General features: G+C 44.1%; 1 protein-coding gene across 1 annotated transcript in view; it reads right to left on the reverse strand.

Moving 5' to 3' along the window:
* The window catches only part of LOC108628279 (protein artichoke), a 213,467-nt gene that overhangs the window by 186,883 nt on the left and 2,416 nt on the right, over nucleotides 1-24,168 (reverse strand). Inside the window, exon 2 of the mRNA XM_018030099.2 lies at nucleotides 17,950-18,020. The gene's annotated coding sequence lies outside the window, so the exon portion shown is untranslated. The remainder of the gene's footprint in view (nucleotides 1-17,949; nucleotides 18,021-24,168) is intronic.

The following is a 24,168-nucleotide window of genomic DNA, read 5'->3' on the forward strand; positions in this document are numbered from 1 at the left end:
GGGTGGAGCGAAAGTTCCCAGAGCGGTTCTTTCCATTCGCGAGATTTCCATGGCCTTTGAATTCGTCTCGCCTCGTAGTCTCGCACAGTAGTTTTCCATTTCCTCCCGGTCCGGAGCCCTTCGCTCCGAACGTTTCCCCAGATCGCTTAACTCTCGCTCTTCGTTTGTCAGCCAGCTCCAAACTCTTGCCCTATTACCAATTCACTTCTATCCGCGGTTTTTATTTTCTCTCCTTTCCTTAATTGGTCATCGATCCTCTCTTTTGGACGAATGCTTATCATTCTATCATGCTAATATTTTATCTTCAGTACATTAAGTACTTCATACCGTTTACAGTGTAAAATATTCGATTATATTTCTTCATGGTATTTGGGGATTAAAGGAGCTATCAATACTCGAGATTGTATGGAACCCTTCACGTTAGGCAATGATTCTGCTTGGCAACAATGTTCTATTAAACTACGTTACGGACGATTTATCGAGCACGATCGGTGCTTCAGAACGTTCATCAAGGACTATGACGGATCTTCGGAAGCCTCCGCAAGCAACGGTTATCTGCGTAACTACTTGCCGGGAAGTGGAGCGTGTGCCGGATACACAAAGTTTGACGTGTTCGCGGATGCGCTAATGGCTTGGCTGAAAACGAGTCCCTCTCGCGACGATAACGCGGCGCCGTTCCATCTCGCCTCGCCTCGCGCGAGGATCATATCTCTGGCTGAAGGATCTCTCGGTGTTCAGCAACCACCGCGTGTCTTAAGTGAGTGCTCAGCGCGCGCTCGGAAACAACCGGAAGTTGTGGAAGCGAGCGCCGCGCCGATTCAGAGACGAGATTCAATTACCGGCACGCGGCGTCGCGTCGAGTTACCTTAAGTTTTTCTTTCTACTTGGAAATTATAATTGCACCTAGTCCGATAACGGTCCATACGTATTTCAACTGTCTTAAATAAAATCTTCGATAACAGAATATCGATTGCGATGGCACGATCGTTTCTGAAAATGATTTTACACAGGAATAGAATCTGGTAAATAAATCAAGATCACGGTGAACGCGACGTTATTCTCGGAGGACGTTAACGTCAGGTTCGCGTGAGTCTCCTGTCAAAACTGGGAATCAGAAAACGGAAATACCTCGGCGTCTATCTCGCCGTTTTACAACGCACTAAAAGGAAATACAGTCGAAGGACTGTTCCGTTTCCTCAACTCGGAGTTTTCAGGTCGGTCCCTGCCCGATGTTAATTAAGCTACCGACACCTCTTCGTCTTTCGACTACCCGCCATCTCCGGAGTAGCAGCTGCAGTCGCCATTATCGTTTGATATTACAACGACCGTGGAGTAGTTCTCGTTGCGGGTGCCCGGATCGTCGAACAATCTGGCGAGGGCCGTACACGGTAGTCACTTCCGGCAATCTGTTAGCAATTTAGCGACGCAACTTGCACCTGCACGCAACAGTCGCTACCGTGGTATAGCTCGTATCGCTGCTGTGCATCTCGCATGTGTATAAGAAAACAGATAGAAATCTCGGGAAATTCACCAGCAGAGATTTTCGCGTTTTCACCGATCTCCCCGGGTCCAGACCGTATTGTTTCTCAGTTTGTTTTGGATTTGTGAACTCTCGTCGGGCGTTCTTGCGCGGATACTTTCGCGTGACTCGGTTGGTTTTCCATCGATGCGACATCAAAGAGGCAAACACGAGACGCGAGACGGCTGCCCGAAGCATATAACGTGGCCAGGATACAACCCCGTTAGGCTTCCTCTTCTTCTTGCCAACCGTACTCGACCGTTTTCGTCCCCCGGTCTGAATCTATTTCCTACTCTTCTTTATGGAAAGCACTTTCGGGTCGGGGGGGCCATAAAAGTTGAACACCGTATGATATTCGAAGGATTCCGAGCGCATATGGACAATGTATATCCCGGCCGCGCTCGCGATTGTTCCCCGTTCCAATACCGGCAGATCCCTACATAGCAGCGAACCGCTTCTGCGGCGAACGGAACGTTCCGTGCCACCCGTATTGAAAACGATGTCTAAACATATCCGGGATGCAACGGGGATTTTTATTCCTTCTGTTCACGGAATTTCTAACAAGTTGCCCGGATCAAATTCACAGACTTACTATTTTTTGCCTTGTAACCTCGTTATTGAACGAACAGTCGATATTTCAATTATGATTACGACTAACAAGACGATTCTATTTTAATTATACTATTCGTTGTTGAAACAAATTATTTCTAATATTAATTTTATTTACTATTTTGTATTAATAATCAAATTTATTCAAGGAGATGTAGAAATTTTTTGGCAATGTTTCTACAATCCCTGATTTTAATCAAAGTAAAGTATCACTTAGAACCAAGAATTCCCAAGGGAAAACCCGGATGAACCATCCGTGCGGATCTAGACTCGGCTCATTTTCAGCGAAATGCCTTGCTGTTAGGCGAAACTATCCCCGAAATACCTCGATACACGTCTTGGTCCGAGCGACCGTGGTTGGCTTGCGAGGGGCCAGATAAGAGGAATTAAATAGATAACAGGTGTATCGTCAGACTAGCTATAATCATAAGGGATGCGGGGTAAAGTCGATGCAAACCCGTCTGCCGTCAGGCGATTGCCGACGCTGGCCATCGATTTCTGGCTCGCGACAATTACAGTTCATTAGGCGACGGTTTCAATCGAACCCCGAGGGTAGGGCCGGTCTTCATCCTTGCCCCTACCCCTTCTGCAATTTAACTTCGCCCCGACCATGTCTTCTTGAGTGGCAGCTCGCATCGCGATTTGCATCTCAAGGAAAGTTTTCCAGAAAGCACTTAACCAGTGGTTCTCGGCTTTCGAGAGAAAGCGCGCGGACGGATTCGGCCCCATACTTTCGACGAATATAAATCACCGGAATCCGAATTCCAATCCGATCGACCGGACAGAAACCCAAACCAGCTCTCCCTCGTCGGGCTTTAATAACTTGCTAAGTGGGCGAACCCAAACCGAGAAGAACGATCCCTTTGCCGGCATTATTGCGTCATTGAATCCGAGACGAGCGGGATCTTTGCATAAGATCCTTTCGCCCGAATCGTTATCTTTCACAGCTCATCCACGAGATAGGAGACAGACCGATCTACTTTCTCAATGACAGGCGGTGTCCTTAGAATTAAAAATCGAATAGCCTGAAGTTCCAATTGACAATTTGCATCCACGTTGATCTTTTAATTATTACGTTCATTTTAAACTCCATATGCAATTCTGTACAATATTCTTACAGTTTTCTGATGAAATACATTTCACATGATTTCAGAAATTTATGTACGAGACATTAAAGATGCCGTGACATGTGGTGTTTTACTAAATCTTCATAGCTATATTATTTATTATTACAGAATCAGATTAATCTAGTCACCGACAACCTGTGACAAATTGGGAATCGATAAATAATGCTACGAATCCAGACATATGCAGGACCATAAGACAGGATATAAAGCGATGTTTGACGAACGGAACTGACATAACCAGAACGATGCTACTAAATTATCGAGCGTGTGCCGAATCGATATAGCGAAGGTAGAAGTAGGAACATGGAAAATCCGCGGCTGTCAATAGAAAGCTTGCGTTCATTGTACCGGCTGGAGACCAAACGAGATTCAATTGGATAGAACTGATTCATCCCGACAGTGTTGACTAGTGAAAACGGGTGCTTCACTTTCCTGTACCGTACTGTTCCCCTTAATTTGTAGCTTTTTTCCCCGAACCGATCAGCTGGCTTCGATTGGTCTTATGCAAGGCCCGATTCGCAATGGTTCAAAACTGAACCGCTTTCGAGACACAAGTGGTTTCCGATCATCCATACCCCCGAGTGCATCCTTTTTTTTCTCTCACCGTTACGCTCGAACGATTGTTCAACTGAACATGAAATGCATCGCGAAAATATAATACGGAATAACGAAAACGTCAATATTTGTATTCCTTTCATTTGTTGCACGGGTAAACAGACAGAAACTGTTTCGAATTACGCGCTGACGATCGATGGGCAAAAGATATTCCAAATATGGAACAGTTTCGTCGCTTGAAATTCACTTGCGAATACTAACAATAGTATTACGAGACCCCTGCAGAATCAACTAAATGATATTTGTGATGATGTCAATAAATTCATAAATATGTCCATCTAGTTCGTACACTATTTATATTCACTTGAAGTGCACGAAATGAATATAGCTATATTGTAAATTCATGGGAATGGATTAAAATCGAACGGAGGTTCTACGAATAATTCGTGGGTTCAGCAGTCTGTCTCATCGATCCGTCACGTCGGATAGTTCGATAAAAATTCAGCAACGAAACTCCCAGAACTAGACTCATAATCGATCTCCCGTTTACCGTAGCCTTGCGTCGCGTCGCTTCCGTTCGATTGCTCGTTCCAACGAGTAACTCCATCCCCCGTTTGTCCCGAGAAGAAAGACGTACGTTGCCCGACGAAACGTCTTCGTTCGTCAACGATTCCTTTCCTCTATCCCGGACGGAAGTATACATCTGGATAGTTGTAGCTTGTCACCGGGCTCTCTACGTGACGAGCATCCAATTCGTCGTTTCCGCTGTTTCTCGTTCCTATCCGTCTCTCTCCGTTCGCCGACGTGAAACCGAGTCGTTGCGTCCCATCTCCTTAGCGAACCTGTCATCCGATATCGCACAATGGAAAAAAGAACTTCTCGCGATTGCGAGACGAAGTTACAATCGGCATTAATCTAAGTTTCCGGAAGCTCCTAAACCGGATGAGAAGATCCGTGAGGAAAGCGAAAACAACACGGTTCGATCGAAAGATTTTTGTTTCCGTTTTAATTAGCCGTAGAGAAGAGGGAAATCGACACCAACGGACACGCGTTTTAATTGAGAAAGTTTCGTTGATCCACTGGCTGCTATCCCGAGATTACTCGGTGTAACGCGAGTCTCCATGAAGTTTCCACGAACGGAGGACGACGTTTTCATGGGTATTATTGTGCCGAAACTTTATCTACTCATGAAAGACTTAATAAATGTTATGGAAAAAGAATCAGATTATGCAGGAAAATCCGATCAATTTTTCTCGATAAAACTGAATATTTGTATATACCCTTCTCCACTGAAAATATCTTTTTCATCAGAAACGACGGATTATTAATGTGAGGTAATTAAAAAATCATACTCATGAGAAATTTAATAACGTTCGAAGGCATGGAAAACGGGGAAACAAAAGTTAAAGAAAATCACGTTGAATAATTTATCGAGAGCTCGGTTCATTAAACGCTAAGCGTAAAAGGAAAGGAGGCGAAAAGAAAATCGGTTGAATATTGATCAATGTCGTCGAAGTCTGTACACGTATCGAGCATTATCAGGCGGCGATATTGAATGCAAAGCAGGATGAATATTTTTCGTTCGCGGCGATGCCAAAAAGGCAATGCACGGAAACACTTTGATGAAAATACGTAACGCGCAATCTCTCCGGCTCGCCGCCGAAAGCAGCCTTTGACAGCCGTTTAGCGTCTGCTCGGCGTCCAATCGGCCTCTCCGATATTGATTCAATTCTCGCCGGAGTCCTTTCATCCGCTTGCTAATTTCGCGCCGTCGGATTACAAGATGAACCAGGCCCCTCGTACATTCTTTGAGCCAAGCAGTTCCAACGAACAGAATCGTGAATACTTTAAACTTCTTAATCTAAGTGCGGTTAAATAAGCATATTTCATGATCCCTTCTCAATCCTCCGTCTGCATACTGAATCGTATTCTATCCAGACAGGTTTTCATATTTCCCATATTTTTCTTACAACCGGAGGAATAAAAAGTTACATAAAAGCACCGTCGATTGGTAAAAGTCTGCATTATAGCAAACTTTCATTAACAACATTTCGAGAAATTTCAGGAAGAAAACCAAACGCGAAATAGACGGCAAATCAATACACTAGCCCGTTCAATTTCATTAAGGGATTTCCGTTCGCTAATAACGTTCCAATTTTTCCGTGTAATAAAACTCACATGGGCCGATTGTAACCGAGCGGGATATAAAAGTTTCGCGTGACAATTCAGACGTAAAATAAACAGCTACGACGATGTTAAGTTCACGAGAGATCGAGACCTATTTTAATTGGAGCAGGGAATTCGTGCATCTGGAGCTAATGAAAATTTCAAACAGCCTCCTGGCCGCGAAATCGATTGCGTGTACGTCTATATTCGTTCGTAATGGCACTGGGAATTCGTATAGCCTGGAAACCGATCGGTCGCCTCGGTTCGCCGTTGAGAATTCGTCGGCCCGCTTCGGAAAATAATAATTCAACTGGGACAATTGGGAACGCCGATAAATATTCCCCATTTTAAATTTTCCCGGATCGCCGACGAACAAACTCGGTTCTCTTACTAACTCGTTATGTCTCGTTTACACCCAACTCGTTTCATTCAATCTTTCTATTTGCATAGCTCTCCTTACCGCAGAATCTCTTCTTCTTTTAGTAGAAGAAACAAGATGTAAAATCATACTTCTCAATAATTATATAAAATCAATATGAGTGTAGCACGTTCTGAATTCAAGAATTTAAATAAAAACTAAAGAGAATTTTGATATTGGCAATGCTTATGTTTGAATACGACACGCACTGAATATGCATTTAAGAAATCACTTGCTGCAGGTGCTCAGATTTGCAACTGGGATATTAATTCATGTGTACAGCTTCATGAAACCGTGTTATATACATACGACGCGACGTTCATAACGCGGACATCCACAACGTGGAACACCGTGAATCAGATAGAATATCTCAAACTATTCGCATCCACGGTTGACTTTGAATTTAAAGTGTACTCAGCTACCTACCTACTCTGACGCAAACAATACCTATCCCGAACCCTTTGCTACGATTTTCCCTCCACGCTAGCAGAGGTAATTGAAACGCAGAAAGTTCGCGAGACAAAAGGATTTATTTAACGTGACCTTATTGAAAGCTCACTGCTCCACATTCGGAAAGAACGTGCGCGGGTATGCAAAACCTATAACATTTACAGAGAGTACCCAGCCTCCGATTGTTACTACCCAGCAAACGATATTGCGGAACGTCATAAGCAATCCCGGTTTGATACATATTCATACGCCCACCTTTCTATTCGAGAGCACAGCTCGTTCGGAATGCAATTTTTCATAAGGTGGGTTTTACAAAGAAATATTATCGTTTAACGTTGCCCAGATTTAAAATCGTAGAAAGTAGCTTGAGTACACGTTGAATCAGAAAACTGGCTCGTTACGTATAAACGCTTCCATTTCTACTTCAAAGAGATATGAATAAAGGAGAAAGTATTCATATTCCAGCACTTCATTCAATAACAGTGAGATGTATACGTCAAATATTGCTACAGATGATGCAGCTTCGTTAAAAGGAAATAACTGTTTAATTACCAACAGCAATGGAATTCCAGATGATTTCTAGAATTTCTGTAATCCCACGGAATCCACCTTCCGCATCCGTCTGAATTATAAGATCGTCCTTTTTAAGATCCCGTGGTCTTAAGATGAAATTTAAAATGCTACACACGTTCTCGACTCCAAATTGATCAACATCCGCCCTCCTTGTAACTTATTTCAGCTTCTCGCCGTAATTCCCTGAAGACGTGGCGCTCGCAAATTTAAACCCCACAGGTTTCACGCTTTTGGTAAATTATGAATATTCATCCCTCGCACAAGGTATGTCTATAGCTTGTCACGGTCAATCCTGGGAATTCAGCTTCCTCTCGACGACCTCAAGATCCACTCGTTGGCTTTGACGCGGTCTCTCAGGCGTCAAAAAACACGCGGATGACTGAGAGCGATCGTTGACCGAAAGCGTCGCGACGCGAGGTACGGCGTCGCGGGTTTTTATTTTCTGTCACCCGCCTCCACCCGGAACAATGGCACGCTTCCTCTTCCCTGTCTTCGCAGCCAGCTTTTCAGATGAAGAGTTTTCGTCGGTCTTTATTTCTTCCTCCCTTCCCCCGGCTCGAAAAAACTCAGACGTACAGATATCCGAGGACCGCAAACTTTGACGGAACTTTTTCCGACGGTTCTCCTCTGCGTTTCTCCCGACTGGTTTCTTCCGACGTTCACGAACATTGTCCGTGGCTATTAAGCGACAGGTGAATGCTATAAATCCTCTCTAGTCTTTCGTTCGCAACCGAGCAGTTTGATAAATGCTCGTCAGCGAATGGAAGCATTATCTCCTTCTTCAGAAACGAACTTCTCTCTCGGATGAATCATTTCGTTCTATCCATCAATTAATAACACTTTTCAGAAATGTGCCCTCACTGGTCTTTCTTCGAATCCCGATTACCGATAAACATAACGATTGTTTGTACTTAGCAGACGAGCTATGTAATTATTTCTTTGGTAATAGAACGTCTTAATAAAACAACGTAGAAAACAGTGGCGTAAGGTCAATGCACGATACTTTAAAAAGTAGTTCAGGCACGAACACCCGTACTAAGTGCAGCCCGGTTCCGGGAATGAAACTCTCGTCGAATTCCTCGCGTTGAACTGTGCGTCGCAAGGATCTTCGTGATGTTCCTTAATTTTCGTTTCGCATTCCGCTACCGAATCGATACTGTGCTTCTGGGGAGAGCGATGTATAAATAATCGGTGCCACGATCGTACTCACGAACAGAGGCACGAACGGGGAAAGAACAGTCGATGCACGACAATAAACTTGCACGCTGGCCCCTCGACTGCCGTCGCAAAAGGATAAAAAGGATGAAAGGGAGTAAAATTAATGCCCGGACATGTATATCGTTTTCTGTGTCTTCCCCGACTGTGATACCCTTGTATGCGAGCATACGTAGACCATTTTCAATCAAGTAATAAAACAGGACGAAACGAATTGGAAAAGATATTTCTCCCGGCGACGTAGAAATCGTTATTTCCGTGGAATTTGCTTCCGTCCTAGTTACACACAACGTCTCCCCGTCGAGGAATGATCGTTCAATTATTGATCCCACTACGGTCGAAATTACTCTCTGCTTCAGAACTTTTGTTGTTAAAACTAGCTATAGGTGTTCGCAGTGAAAGCTTACTTGAATAAAAACATTACACCGTCTTGTCTCCCAAGAAAATGCACGCTTTCAAAGACTGATTCTTCCTATGGGTAGAGAGAGAAACTGGACAATGAGAAAGTAAAGCAAGATAAAAGGGCATGACGAACTTTTCCTCTTACAACTTTTTAAGATACCGATGCAATAACGGTTGAATAAGGTTGTCAGTTCTCCGAAAACTTCCAAGCCCGTTCACGTCGCGCGTCATCGCGGTTCAATCTTCGACAATCGCGGAGGTTGCACCTTAATCGATGCTCAGCTCGGTCGTCTAATAAAACGAGATTCCCTCCGAAGGCGGCAGGTAAAACGCGCTTAAGACTGCTATCTCGGAATTGTTAGGACGATCGGAAAACGATTGATCCTGTTGTTCGAAGGTGATTCCGATAATCTTCAACATCCAACGGCTCGTACGCTCGATCCTTTGCGCGACCGAAGACTGAGTTTCCCGGAATCTCGGTTTAATAAGATCCTCGGAGATCCTGTTTCGGAAATTTCACGGAACAAGGAGGTAACACAATTTCCAATTGCGGTAGAAATGTCGCGATATTTCCTCGACGACCGGAACTTTGTCCCTATCAACCGAGACGACCGCGAACGACACCGTTTCTGATGCCGAACGTCGATCCCTGAACCACACCCGAACCACCACGATTACGATAGCTTTCTCCGATTCGTCTGCTAACCATACGTAATTAACCTCGGTCACGATTAAACGCTACTTCCATTTCTCATTTAATTAGCTTCTGGTGATTGCCAATGGAAATTAACTGATCGACTACATCTCGTTCTTGCTATACTTTGTAAAGTAACATGTCTGTACAAACTCGCAGTGGAATCAAACTGGTACAACTAGAATCCTTCAAACTAACGGAAGATGGTTGGGTATCCGGTTGATCGTCGGGCGACAAAGCCCGAGGTATCTGACGCGTAAGCTGCGGAGATATTCGGTCGTTACAGCGCCGCGTCGACGGCGGCGGAGTCGCCTCATGAATTTTACATGACCGCGACGAGCCATTATCAAATTCCGATAGACAATTGGGGCTCTCCTTGGGGCGACTGGAAAACGAGAGGGAGGCGGTGAACGTTCCTGGAACGTGGATGCCTCGGCGTGGAAACCAGGACACCCTATCCTACTACCGGTACCCGGCTTCGCAAGTTTAAGGCTAGACGAAGCTTGCCGAGGAATCGAAACGCGCGCCGCGGCACCGCGCCGTGCCGGACGGGGCTGAGACGAGGCAAAGCGTACACCCATAATAGATGCAGCCGGCATTCCGGCAGCCTCCGCAAACCAATCGACTCCATCTATACACGTGCAATTTCTGCTTCCGCATTCGGACCTGTACGCGATTCTATTTACGTGTAGGTGAACGGACGTGTATTCGTATCCGTCGATCAGAATTTAAATAATGCAACGAGTAATTACTGTTCCGTCGCGGCCCCGACACTTTATGGACCGCCGATTCATCGATCGAGCCTCGACTCCCGAGATGAATTTATAGTACGGTCAGCAGTTTTACCCTGATACCTTCATGAATTATTATTCGAGGGTCTTGAAAAAAATGTCTTATGCCACTTTGTTCCACGTTAGACGTTCGACAATGATTTATATGAAATTTCAAATGGGAAACAGCAAGGATTTGTCTTTGATATGAGGTAAACCAATGACACTCGGATTCTATCTGAAACTTGCATTCCCCGACTTTAAAGGATACTTGATAAACACGTCCTTTGGGGGGAACGCCATGTCGTCGTCGTACCTTCCTCGGACCTTTTTGCATTTATGTACTTTTTCGAGGGAGTTTGCCAATCAAACAAACTTGCTCGGAAATCAAAGTGTTTTACGTCGGTTAGCTTAGCCGAGCCACCCTTTTTACCCATTTCGCAGTCGCATAATTGAAGAAACTGAATCCGAGCAGCCCTCGCTTTGGGAAAAGAAAATGTTTGCTACTAATGACATCTCTTTAAACGACATTTCCTACGAATGAATTTAACCCGAAGGATTAATTCACGTCATTGTCAATATTATACTTTCCTCTGTGTTAATATTTAATTCTCCGAATCAAGATTAACATTCTTTTGCAGAAACAGTTTTCAATGAAATATGCACACAGCGTGGAACACGGTGCGATATATGAACCAAACAACGTTATGCGACGTATACAAAATTTTTTACAGAACAATGAATATACCGAGCTTCATTCGAGGAGAATTACTATGTTTGATCTAAGATTTCGAACATCCGTCGGATTAAAACAAGTTTCAAACATTTTTCGTCGTGTAATCAGCTTAGCCGATAGAAAACAAGCAAATGGAGTCGACGTTGGATAAGCTCTTTAGTTGGCAAGTAACGTAACGGCGTGCGAGCAGCTAGGAATGTTCGCCCGGCTGCAATGCGTCTCAATAAATTTCTGAAGAGTTATCGGACTTGCCAAATGGAGAGAGAGGGTACTGTAGAACATCGTGACGATTGGGTCACCGTTGCGTCTGTAACGCCGGTCGTCCTCATCGAGGATGCACGGGGACCGTGACAAGGGCGAGCAACTCGGATCGATGGACTTCGCTCTGGAGAAAAACGAGCCACGCGGTACGATCATTCCGCTCTCCCTGCCTGTTGCGGAAGCACCGGCCACCGTTAGCTGCCACGAAACACGAGAAAATCGAAGGTAGCCACTCGTCTAGGTTGACGGGAATGCAGAGAGCAAGCGAGAGAGCACTAGCCGATGATAATGGCCTCAGGCCGTTATTAACCGTTGATAAGCACGAGAAACGTACGCGGGAAACGTGCCTTTGATGCCTAACACGATATGCAGATCGACGATGTAAATGTGAAGCGACACCGCTAGGATGTCCTGTTGTTTAAGTTATTGCACCAGGCTTGGTTAATCGACTCGAGTGACCAACAACTGCCCGAGACACTATAATCTTCTATCTAATCTATTGCCTTTACTTGTATCAAACTGATTATCTACTATTATTCCAATTAATTTAATTATTAAATTCTCGACTATATAGACGGAAAAGTTAATCGCGTAAGACAATTATTACGGAAAAGCCGTTGGCTCTCTCGAAAAGGGAGAGCGACCAAATGAGCAATTGAGAAAGGTCTCTCGTCCAGAGTCCAAGTGGCCAGGCAAAAAAAAGTAGAAACAAATTTCAGGGGCATTAAGAAAGAAAGTTGTTCGGCCCCGGTCGGGTCTCCAAATGAACTTACCTCTCACATAGGGGACGGAGGGAAGCTGATAGAGCGCCGTGGGGAAAAGTGTTTAGCGCAGGGCAACGCCACGAATAGGTCGGGGGGAAAACAAGTTTTGGCACGGACTTAGCGTCACGTAGCTTCTCGCACGGGGTCACTACGTGGACAAATACGTGGGCGCGCGCACGATCACGATCTTGTATTAGTGTCTGCGGGTAGAGTAGCCACGTCCTAGGGCACGTAGCAACATACGGGCCGGCCGTACGTTTTCACACATATTGAACGGGAGTATATTTTAACGGCGGGAGTGTTCTCTCGCCGCGTCCGGCTCTACTGGAAACCTTCCAACCCCAGCACGAAAAACTAAAACGATTCGCAAAGTCGGCAGAAATATGGCAACCGTACAGCCGCCGTGGCCGTACATCAAATATTACCGAGGGGCCTCCTCCGGTAATGGTAAACCAGCTACTCTCTCCCGATTTTCCGTGGAACGAACCTGAATGTTAATTCCTCTCGCGAAGTTCACGTAAGTATATCGACATTCATTTCGTTAAATGGAAATCATTGTTAGATGCGTTGACCGTAAAGAATGTCTTTTATTTATTTTTAGATTTGATGATTGAAGTTTGGAAAAGATTTAGAAGCTACGTATCACGCGAAACGAAGTTCCGATATTAAGGAGGGTGGAACGAGCATTTTCCTGAAAGCTTATCTGTCGGGGTGTCTATACGGGTCGCGAGCTACAAACGGGATATGTGTACGGAAGTTTGACGAATGCAATCAACGTTCCTCAAAGCTTTCACAGCGTTGGAAGTCTTCGGTACCGCAGGGATTAAAGGTCTGCTATTTCCTGCGGGGCTTAAAGAGCTCGATAAAGCGGCTGAAAATTAGTTACAAGATGGAACCGTCGAAGTGATGACTCTCTTCTTACGCCTGTCAATTTCCCTCCCGTAAATCTGTATCGACCCCTTCGGCTCGGTTTCAATGCGACAGTCGTCCGATCGAAATCAAGTGAACATGGAGTTAATTATGTCTTAAAATATATTACTTATCCTCATCATACAACATGTGTTCTTTTATTTCCTTACACTATAATCGGACGGGAGACTACGTCCCAGAATACTTCATTGTACATTATTAACAAGCAGCCTAGAGTCTATCCTAGAGTCTGTTTCTCTTAACTTTCCCATCACAATTTGCTAACAGTGATTATATAAGAACTCTATTTATAATAGAAAAATAGTTTACTGGACAATAATTAGAAAGGGCGCTCAAGACACGGCCGATCGGTTTAATAAGACTGACGAGAAATTAGCCAGAGGCTTTCAACGGCGGAAACTCAATTCAGTGCTCCGTGATCGAAGCTGGATAGAGAGGAAAAGCGAAATTCCGGCAAACAGAAGCCGGGCAGCGCAAAAAAGAAAGGAAGAGGACAAAGAGTAATTAACGCGGACGAGGGAATTAGCTCGCGGTTTACCGGTTTCACGAAGCGATGGATCGGCGTCGGAAAATTGCATTATTTGTAGAGGGTACAGTAGCCAGGGGTGGGTGCCGAGTATTTTTCACGTCCAGTTCCTGCAATCAGATTAAGACGGGGGAAACGATCGAACCGGTTTTCAACGACTCGACTTTTTTTTTTTTTTTAACAACGGCCGAAAATCCTGGCCCCGTCCTTTATTAGAACGACCGAAGCTCGCGGAGCGAGCCGCGCAACTTTCGGGAGAGCTTATCAAGTTCACCCCGGGGAAATCTAGACGGGAGAGTTTTCGCGGGGCGCACACCTTCTGGACGATATTTTCTCCTGCTTAATTCCTGACCTGGCGCGGCGCGTGACCCACTCCCCGAGAGCTGCGAGCTTTTTCGCGTGTAATTTCTTCACTCAACTGTCTGCCCTAGCTTTGCAGTACCCCAAGCGTTTGTCAGAAAGTTATTGCAACAATTCTTGAGAAGGAACGGTGAACAACCGGAGTGGACGTATGATTAATCGGCCTTTGTAGACGGCGCGTTTCAAGAAATCATGAGTCGAATCGCGGCCTAATTAGATACCTGCTCTCGACTTCACGTTTTCTAAACAAATGGAAAGCCCGAGCTTGAAAATTGAACGGCGCCGAGTATTTACGATCCGATAACGTATCAATAAAGAGCGAAACTTCGTGACGCGTCATTTTGTCGAAGACAGATGACTCTTGTCAGTGTCAGCAGGTTCTTTTGATGGGTCCGCTGAATTTATGACAGTATATACCGTACCCCGCAATCCCTGCGACTGGAAACAATAGAATTTATGGCAGCGTTGACGCCCCGCCTTCGCCGGAAGGACTAATAAAAATCGTAAAGGAACATTCTTTACGCTAGAATTGTATCGATATTGCACATAATTTATATCGCTCGAAAAGTCAAACAAAACAGGTACGACAGCAAATACATTCGTTAAATTAGTCTATGCTTTAAATGGATTTGTACATTTTTTTTTCTTTTCACAAAGATACATAGGAGGCAAAGTTAATACTAGAGGCAAACAGATGGATACACAAAGGAACGTCAATTTCATTCAATGAATTAAAAAGTTCGCGAAAGAGAGAAAGAGACACGGGCAACAGCGATTCGTTTCGTGCGATCGACGAATGCAAATGTTTACGCTGCCGATTTGATTTCGATGAGTTATCGGTCGGCACAATATTCATCGGGACATGCGACGATAGCCGTTCTGTTAATAAGGTTGTATAAATTTTATTGAAATCCCCATACGCGTACCGTCAGCGTCGCGTCGCGTCGGATACGCGTTTTTCCAACGCGTCACGCACGAAACGACGAATTAATAATCTTTATGAATAAAAACCAATCGCGTCCGCTAATTTCTGTGTTTGCTGGACGCACGGATGTAATCTGCTTTGCTCGTCGTCGTGTCGAACAGGTGACTGCGATATATTCACAAAGCTCGGTGCGTAAAACGAATACCCGGAAAAGCAAAAAATATTGCTACAACTAACATCGAATGTAAATTATGACGTTCGAACCGTGTTTTTACTGCGAAAATAATATATTAACATCATCCCATTGACACGTTCAAATATTCGATAAGCATCTTTGTTCAAGAATGTTTCTAAAACATATTTAAAGAAGTATCCGCTATGTTTTACTCTATTTCAATTTCCGTTTCGAAAAATTTCTTGCAAACTAGGTCGCGAGATTCAATTACCTCTTCTCGGTAGCTGTTTGCCATGGAAGCTTTATTTTGTTCCTTAATTGCGAGGGCGGATGCGTGGCGCGGCGTATAATGAAACTGGCATGGAATACGAGAGTCGTTTCAAGGAACTCGTTCGCGATTGTTGTTCCACGGCTGAGAAAAGCGTCGAGAGCCACGTAAGGTTTCTCCTCCGGCGAGGAGGTCAGAATGATCGACGGGGAACAACGAGACCGGCGCGAGACAGGAAAGGGATCGGAAAATGCGAGGAAATTGCGATCTGGCAAAGAAGGTCAGGGCATGCGGCGCGTAGCGCAGCAGCGCAACGCCCAGTGTGTTAGCCAGTTGGAAATAGCGGGAATACCAATGTGCAAAGCAGCGGAGGAACCGGAACATCGGTCTTGAAGACATTGAACAGGCATTCGGAACACGTAGAAGGAGCGCGAGGCAATAGTCCCGCTGCCAACGAAACGAGGAATTTGGTCGACTCGGAAGTCGGCTCCGTGGCGTTCTTCTTCCCACCCCAAACGACGTCCTGTCCGTTAAACCAACCTCTTTGATCTCTCACCTATGGGCTACCGTTGTGTGCACTACGTTTCCGGGATATTGTCATTACTTGTTACAACAGGTTGTCGGTAGATAATAAAATTATCCCTTAAATAGCCGTTTTCAAGAGCAAACCAAAATTGCTGAAGATGAAATTGCAACGATCGAATTATTCCCTGATTAGTTATGATTTCAACATGTCAGATCGTTTACGATCCTATTAAAAGGATAGGTGTGAGAAATTCGATTTCATCGAAGATATCGCTTACACGATCGACAAGTAATATCGGATCCATTTGCATCACGTTACATCGAATGAAGATGCAACAGCCTCATCGAGGAAAACTGACATGCGCGGATTGCTGGAATCGAATCAGGGGATGATACGTGACGTTACGTTATGATTCGGTAGACGCCCGACCTGAAAGGGTACCGAGCACATTTTAAATTGGCTGCATTACGCGCGGACAATGGCCCGAGTCCATTTAAACACCGATCGTTCGATTAATCGCGTTACTTATCGCCTTTTTAACACCGGACTAAATGGCCTCCGGCCGATATGAAATTAACGTCTCGTAAAAGCGTCGTAACTGTGGATCCCCGCGCTAGGAAAAGCGTCGGCTGCGTTTGATTTACGCGAAGCCCCGCCGCATCGTCGTTAAAATAGCCAGGGCCGGTTGCCTCGGCGAGAGACGGGTTTCCAATTTGCGAGCGTTTCAAACTATCGGCATCAAACCGCATTTAAATGACACCATTCGCGAGCATAATGCGATTAATGCGTCGCACGATATTGTCATTATTGCCGTGCTAATTACACAAATCGTATTTGTCACGCGCAATCGTTACTTCATCGTCGATATCACCGTTTGTCGAGCATGAACGCAGGTCAACTGCGGCGTCGGTGGCGCGCATAGAAGATCAGCTATTGTTTAGAATAATCACTTTAACGCGGTGGAACGTCGTAATAAACGAGCGCGCCACGCTGCAACCACGGATATCCTCTGTGGGTTCCTGGTTCACGCTACATACACATTTATTTCAATAGTAATATTGAAACTTATTTCTGTCTGACTATTAATAGTTCATACTACTCGATACTTTAGATATTATCTAAAAGTCGGTGGATCTCAAACCGTGATCTAGCGGATAAACTGATATTTCGACAGTAATGATGTGAACAGAGAGATGGACAGATCCAAATCGTGGAAATCCGGTTCCGTTCGACTGTAGCTCGAGCCACACTACTTAATCCCTACCCAATGACGAACCGGTGAATTAATCAAACGCGAAGCGGCGCGGGCGTCCTGTATTCGACCAACGTACGTATATGTATAGTATCTACCCGAAAGCATTCTCTATCTAAAGCACACGGAGTAACAATACCCTGTACGACATTACTTGAAACTGAACAGGGCGCAAGCATTCTCTGTTTCGTTATCACAGCTTCATACCACCGCCGATCTACACAGTGCGCCGAAAATCGATTGCTCCTACCGAAAACCGATCATCCTATCTCGGGGCACGCGAAACAAAGGTTTGCGCCACCGGTTGAGCTTCTGATCCCAAGGAGCATTACATCGCTTTTGAGGATACCGGTTACAAGAGAGGGAAATACCTGAGCCATTAATCTCGCATAATAGTTGCGCTTGTGCAAGTATACTTGTACACAGGTTGATATCCAACAGAATTCGCTCTAACACTGTTCGCTAGAGCAATTGTAAAGGGAGCTAAGTTCGCTTCTATCGGATAAGATCGTTTTCGACGCGTGCCCGAATATCGTCGGAAATCCTGCGATCGAACTCGACCATAATCGGTATCTCAGTCAGTTTTGTATCCTCGAGAATTACGCGTTTGCCAATGTATTAGAGATACCACGCAGAACGTATAGACAACTTAATAACTCGCATGTATCTTGATAGAACACGCGAACTATCAATTCTAAGAAAATACAGAGCATGTAGTATGTACTCACCGGGCGTTGACTCGTTTCGCGCAGACTTCTTCTGGATACATGCAGGCCTCTCCACAACCAATTGAAATTATCTATAAAAAAGAGAAAAATAATTGATTATAAGTTTCCAGACATATTTTATTACTTACACCGTAATACCAAAATATTATATTTTATATGTGAGTCAGATGGATAATTTCCTGAGTTGATAAACACTAATTAGCAAACGTGTTTGTAAAATTGGAATTTAATCTGAAAGTTACATGAGCGAATCCTCCGTTATTCGCAATAATACGAAGTTTCATCACGATGCAATGGACTGGCAATAGGTACGTCGATTTGATCTTTTTTTAGCCCATCAAACTTCGTGTTACCCGACTCCGGATTAAGATCGTTTAATAGCCAGCAGCCCGCTGGTAATTGACCTTCTGTCGTTACTGATTAATGTCCGTCATCTACGGTTCCCTACGATATTCGTGGAAACGAGGTGAGACGAGTTCAATCCGATCAGATTAAAACCCTATAAATTCTAATGATTTATACTACCGGAATTGACTTGCTTAATTCAATCGGGCCTGCTTTACGCTCGATTCGTTTACACCCGTTCGACTTTTATCCGCCACGAAACTACATTAATGCTCCGCTTCGACGCGTAATCAATTCGTCGGGATCGTTTACCCTTTCACCGGCGTAGCTTGCTCACATTGTCGGCACTGAGACTCGAATCTTCATGTAATCGATAACTGGAAAAGAACTTACTATTCCTGCGCCACCGTTGGAGATTTTGAAGAAAAAATCGAGGAGAAAGAAAATGGTTCAAAGGCGGTTGAAATTCGTTAGGTTTTCACGTCCATGGGGTAAAACGTTTCGGTGGGGCGGCGAATTCTAACGTGTCACGACGAGAAGTACCTCGGCGGAGAAAGGCATACCGTCTGATCAAATCCAGGATACTATTCCCGGTAATGGACTCGGCGCGATGAGGGAAATAGAAAAGGAAGAGCGACGAAAAGAAGACTCGAAGGAGATCGCGTGAAAATAAAGGATCACGGATTGCGTTTACGCCAGACTGGAGAGGGCAGAAGGAAGCGGGATAGTAATTTTTCGATACCAATCGCGCAGATCTCTCTGGGAATGGTCATACGTGTCAGCGGCCCGGGGATGGATACGAATGAGGTTACCCTTTGCAATTCAATTTGAAGGATAATTCCGGGTGGCAGTAGTCGGCAGTCACTTAGATGAAAGGATCACCCTTCTTCATTCTTGACACGCCGGCGAACGAGAGACCGCTTTCACGGGAAAAAGCTCGTCGTCGTTTCGACGAAATCGCTACCTGGTTCTCGCGACATCGCGCCGGGACAAATGTTTGTTTCATGCAATCAGCCGGGGAACTTTTACGTGGAACAGCCCGGATAGAATCTATCGAACGGGAAAAGGTTGGACCTATCAATAGCCTCGGCTATTTTCATTTAGTCTGATCGTACTCAAAACCATTGAATATTTGGGGGATTTTAAATCAGGCTCAACTAGAAACGTTTTCCTCAAATAGAAACGGTTCTTCAATCACGTTTACAGTTCTCAATAATAGAATTTTTAGCTAATTGGCGGGACAGCTTCATTCACGTCCACGAAATGAATCGACTTTGTTTAAAATAAATAGACTATCGACCAAACTTCATGTCAGAAAATTGACAAGAACTTCCTGCACGATTCTCACGGATCAATAGAAGGCAAACATTGGTAAATGTGACGAATCATAATGTGATTATGATCAGCATTACGAGACAGACATGTCCAGAGATCGTTCGAATTACACTGTAATCAGACGTCACGTGGCTGTACTTGAACCGCGAGTAACATAATCCAACTTGATTGCTACAGGCGCGGCTTATCCGATAATTACAATGATAAAATTATTACGCGATGCATAACGCGAGCCCATCATCGCTGCCAGCAAGACTATTGCTGATCGATGACACTAACCGACCATTCTAATTGACAGCATTATCAAATGTCATATACAGAGGTAACGAGGACATTCAGACGCGGGCGATTTGCGTGCCTACGCCTCGCCTTGCCCATTATAATTTAAGCGAATTCCAACCAAACGAGAAAACGATGAGAACATAAAATTAATCGTCTACTCGAAATATGTAATCAATCCTAAAGCCAAATCTATTTAAATTGCATGATCAAATTCATTTCCTCTTAATAACAAAACGAACAGAAAGATAATTAGAAAAAGGGGGTAACGACGCGAGGAGAAGGTTCAGTCTGATGAAAACGTGCGAGCGTAATTTCGTCCGTTTGTATGTATTTCACTTTGAATCGTGTACACATATAATCGCATCCTACCGACGCGGCAAGTGGAACGCTCCTCCTCGAGCCTCAGTTTCAATACGGTATTCACTAAGCGTTTCTCCTTGCTTACATCTGCTTAAATTTCCGGCCAGAGTATCAGATCAAAGGTAACTTCTACGATTCGAGAGATCCCCGTTGCCATTTCTGCATTAACGATTTTCTTCGTTCTTCGAACTTAGCCTTTTCTTGTTATCAAGCATCGAAGCGCGTAACAAGACAATTTTCATTTCAATCCTCTCCTCTCCATTGCAGAAATACTGTAGGTACGTCATTCAATATTTGAAACGATACAAATTCACCCTTTTTCCAAAGTGAATCATTTATTGTAAACATTTTACAACTTCCATGTTGTTTTATCAGAATCGTGAGATGGATCCAGATATCAGGTATAAAATTTCGCGAGTGAATTCCAAGTCCCCAGTGGGAGATCGACTAGAAGGGATTCCCTTTACGAGTGTGCAAGGTAATTTTATCGACGATTCGCCAACAATAGAAAACAATTTTCAATGAGATATCGAAACCATCTCGATTACGAAGAAAGGTGAGCATCGAAAACTACAGCGGAGCGAACCTCGTAACTAGCCGACTAGGAAAACTTTCCGTGGGTGGAAATCTAATCTGGACGCCATGGTCGATGGTTGGGTAGAAACAAAAACCACCTAATTTTTGGGAAAAAACCGCTGAAAGAGCAACGTGATATTCCCTTAAAATAGACGTATCCTGCTGACCCAGGATGCTCTTTGAGTTTTTATCACCTACACCCGTATAACCTGGAGCTGCATGTATTATGCGAAGCAAGCTCGAAAAAAGCTCTTTGATGAGCTGCCGGCAGGTTCCGCAACAGCTAGGGCCATAGGTACACGACCTCCTATTTTCCATTCGTTCCTATGCTTGCAAGACTTAGTTATTTTTAATCCCATTTGTTCACAGTACATACAATCTTGGTTCTAGCATTGTCGTAGTTTTATTTCAATGTTGAAATTCTATTTCATCTCGTGTAATTTTATAGTATTTTTTTCCCCGTGTCCCATTAACGAAAAAGTGGGTCAGGACACATTTACATATTCTACGTTCCTCTTGATTTTATAAAATCACACTTTATGTAATTTCGTCTGAAATTTAATTTCCTCCGTCAGCTATTCATAGCATATTTTTTTCGATTAATTAAGTTCGTACGCGTGATACCTCATCGCATTAACCTTTTCTACATTTTCAAGTCCTAACATTTTTAACTATTCCAAGCTTTGTTTCAGTATATCAGCCGCTTCTTCTCACATGTTGCTAGAAAAATCCTTTGCGGTACAATTTAACTGTACTCCATTAACTAAGGAACTATATTAAAGAACATAATTACTGTCTCTTTAAAAAGAGACCGCCGACACCTCGTAATAACGTCGGAATTTTAAATACCTGATCCGGTTTGTACAATTCCAACCAAAAATACACACAGTGAACGCGATATTTCCCGTCTATTCAACGAGCAACAGTCCTAACCAGAATGAAAATATCTCTCATAGTCTTTCCATTCCTGTATCCGCTTCCGCTTTCTCGATCCCGCGACGCGGCTGTCCTTCCGTTTCCCGGTTCTCTCTTTCGCGCTCCCTTAAAAACGATACCATCCCCTCGCTTAGCCGCGTTATGCAGTTTCTGGGCTCCACGCTTTAATTAGGAGCGAGCTTGCTCGCGTGCGGTCGGTGTTTTTCCTTCTGTGGAGAAGGAGCGCTCACCTTGTAGTAATTTTCGTCAGCGACGAAATGACGCGTACTGGTTGTCGCAAATTGCCGCAGGCGGGTTGAAAATTGCCGAGGGAAACGCGATCATGCGCCTTTACGCATCGGCCAACGGTTTTTCCCAGCCGTCGATTAATTATGGTAATCGCTGGGACGCGTTATGATGATTGCGCGGGCTCAGTGGTTCTCTGCTTTACGAGGATTAAAGCTCGTTTAAATTGCTCGCAGGCGTGCAGGGCTTTTCGACGAGGAAATTAACTCTGTCTCGTTTCGTAAACAATTATTCATGTTTATCATTTCTGATCTCTGAAGAGAAAATGTTCTATACGAAAAATTTCAATTCCGAATTTTCTCTCTGGGAAACTCGTCAGATTAACAAAGCTCTTTCGGACCGGTCGATAAGATCAATGGAATTGAGTGATCGAGTTGAATTAAATTTGTCGGCTGACTGGCAGCCCGGGTTCACAAGCGCAGAAAAGATTTCCATTGTATCGTTCGCGAGCAAGAGTTACTACGAGTGGGAGAAACAATTTATCATAGTCTCGGGAATGGAAGTCGAGAAGAAGGAAACTTCTCATGACCGGTCGTGTTCCGGAACGTTACACACAGACGTGCGCGATCCCTGGATCCGACTATATGTAGCAACGTTGAACGAGGTTCGGGGCAAGAAAACGCTGGCCTGCCCGACTGCTACGGAAAAGAATGAAACGAATACAAAAGGTCCACGAACGGGACCCGGTTGATAAATCGCGTTACCAACGAAATTATTCGTCCGGCACGATTTCGCTTCTGTGTGTTCTTCCCGATCCAACAAATCACGGTTGACACGACAGTTACGAGAAATATTAATTGCCCGTAAACACCAACTACACCGGGCATCGTGCCCAAGCACCGTTGTTTGATTCACGAAATTGGACACTGTTTACCCCATGCACAAATACGCCTGTTCTTAATTTTGAATCAATTTCCTCGTACTGATACGACTCGTAAATAATTTTCGATTTCTTTTATAAACACACCTGCTCGATTCTTTATATTAAAATTGAACTGATCTACGGGGATTGAGAATTTTTCGTTGTCTGAAATTAATTTAGAATTTGCGTTAAATCCGCTCACGGTACTGCGGGTTTGGTGCAAAATTTTCGGACCCGCAAGTGGCGCGAAGGAGAACGCCTCGCCGTGCGAATCAAGTAATTTCGCGGGCTAGTTATAACAAGAGCCGGGAAAAGGGCTGTTCCGTTGTAAGGGAAGATCCCGGGGAATCGAGTCGCAAGTGGTGAAATTTGCGCCGGGATCCTCAGACCCGGCTTTAAATTTACATTTCGAGAAATATCTCTGTCGCGCGCGAAACGGAAGCCAAACGGCACGGCATGGTACGTCGCGTCGTCCTCGTCGTCGTCTAACTTTTCCACCACCGCGACAGTTCTCGACGTTTGAATCCCCAGAAAATCCTGTGTAAACCCCAACCTCGAGTATCTACCCTGTGAAGAACTATAATACTCTAAAGGCGGTGAACTACTAAACTGACTGTGTACCGTAACGAACACCGGTACAAATTATCAAGCTGATTAATTACAAAACAAAATCAATTATTCAAGTATAAATCTAAACGTCCTGTTGTACTACGTAATGCTCTGTTTTCGTCTATTTTCTTCATGTTTCATTTAAATTTAAATGACAACTATTATCGTACATTTCTGCTACACTAGACAAATATCTATTAATGAGTAAAACGTAATAATTAAAATGTCAGTCAATTTCCAATTATGTATCGTTTAAAGGTTCATTTATACCATCGACGAGCCTTGAACAAGCCGACCAACCTAACCGAACCACGGATTCATAATGTTTTGTCATTGTTGTCGATTATTAATTAATACATGCATATATATATAGCAAAGTTCTGTATTCATATAATCCTCGTGTGTGATTAGTTGGGAATGACTGATCGAAGATCTCGTTCAATCCTCATTCGGCGTTCATACTATTGGAAAATCAATATTACAGAGACTAGGAAATAATCAGAAGTAAAAACAATAATAAAAACATGTATCCGCGGTTCGACAATGCCTTCATTTTAATCGGCTCGTTCATAAATTGTATATTACTACACTATAGTTTGTATAGGCTAAACATTTAAACATTGCTAGCA

This window comes from Ceratina calcarata, unplaced genomic scaffold (assembly GCF_001652005.2).
Source record: "Ceratina calcarata isolate Rehan_Ccalc_2016 unplaced genomic scaffold, ASM165200v1 scaffold514.2, whole genome shotgun sequence".
Classification (NCBI taxonomy): domain Eukaryota; kingdom Metazoa; phylum Arthropoda; class Insecta; order Hymenoptera; family Apidae; genus Ceratina; species Ceratina calcarata.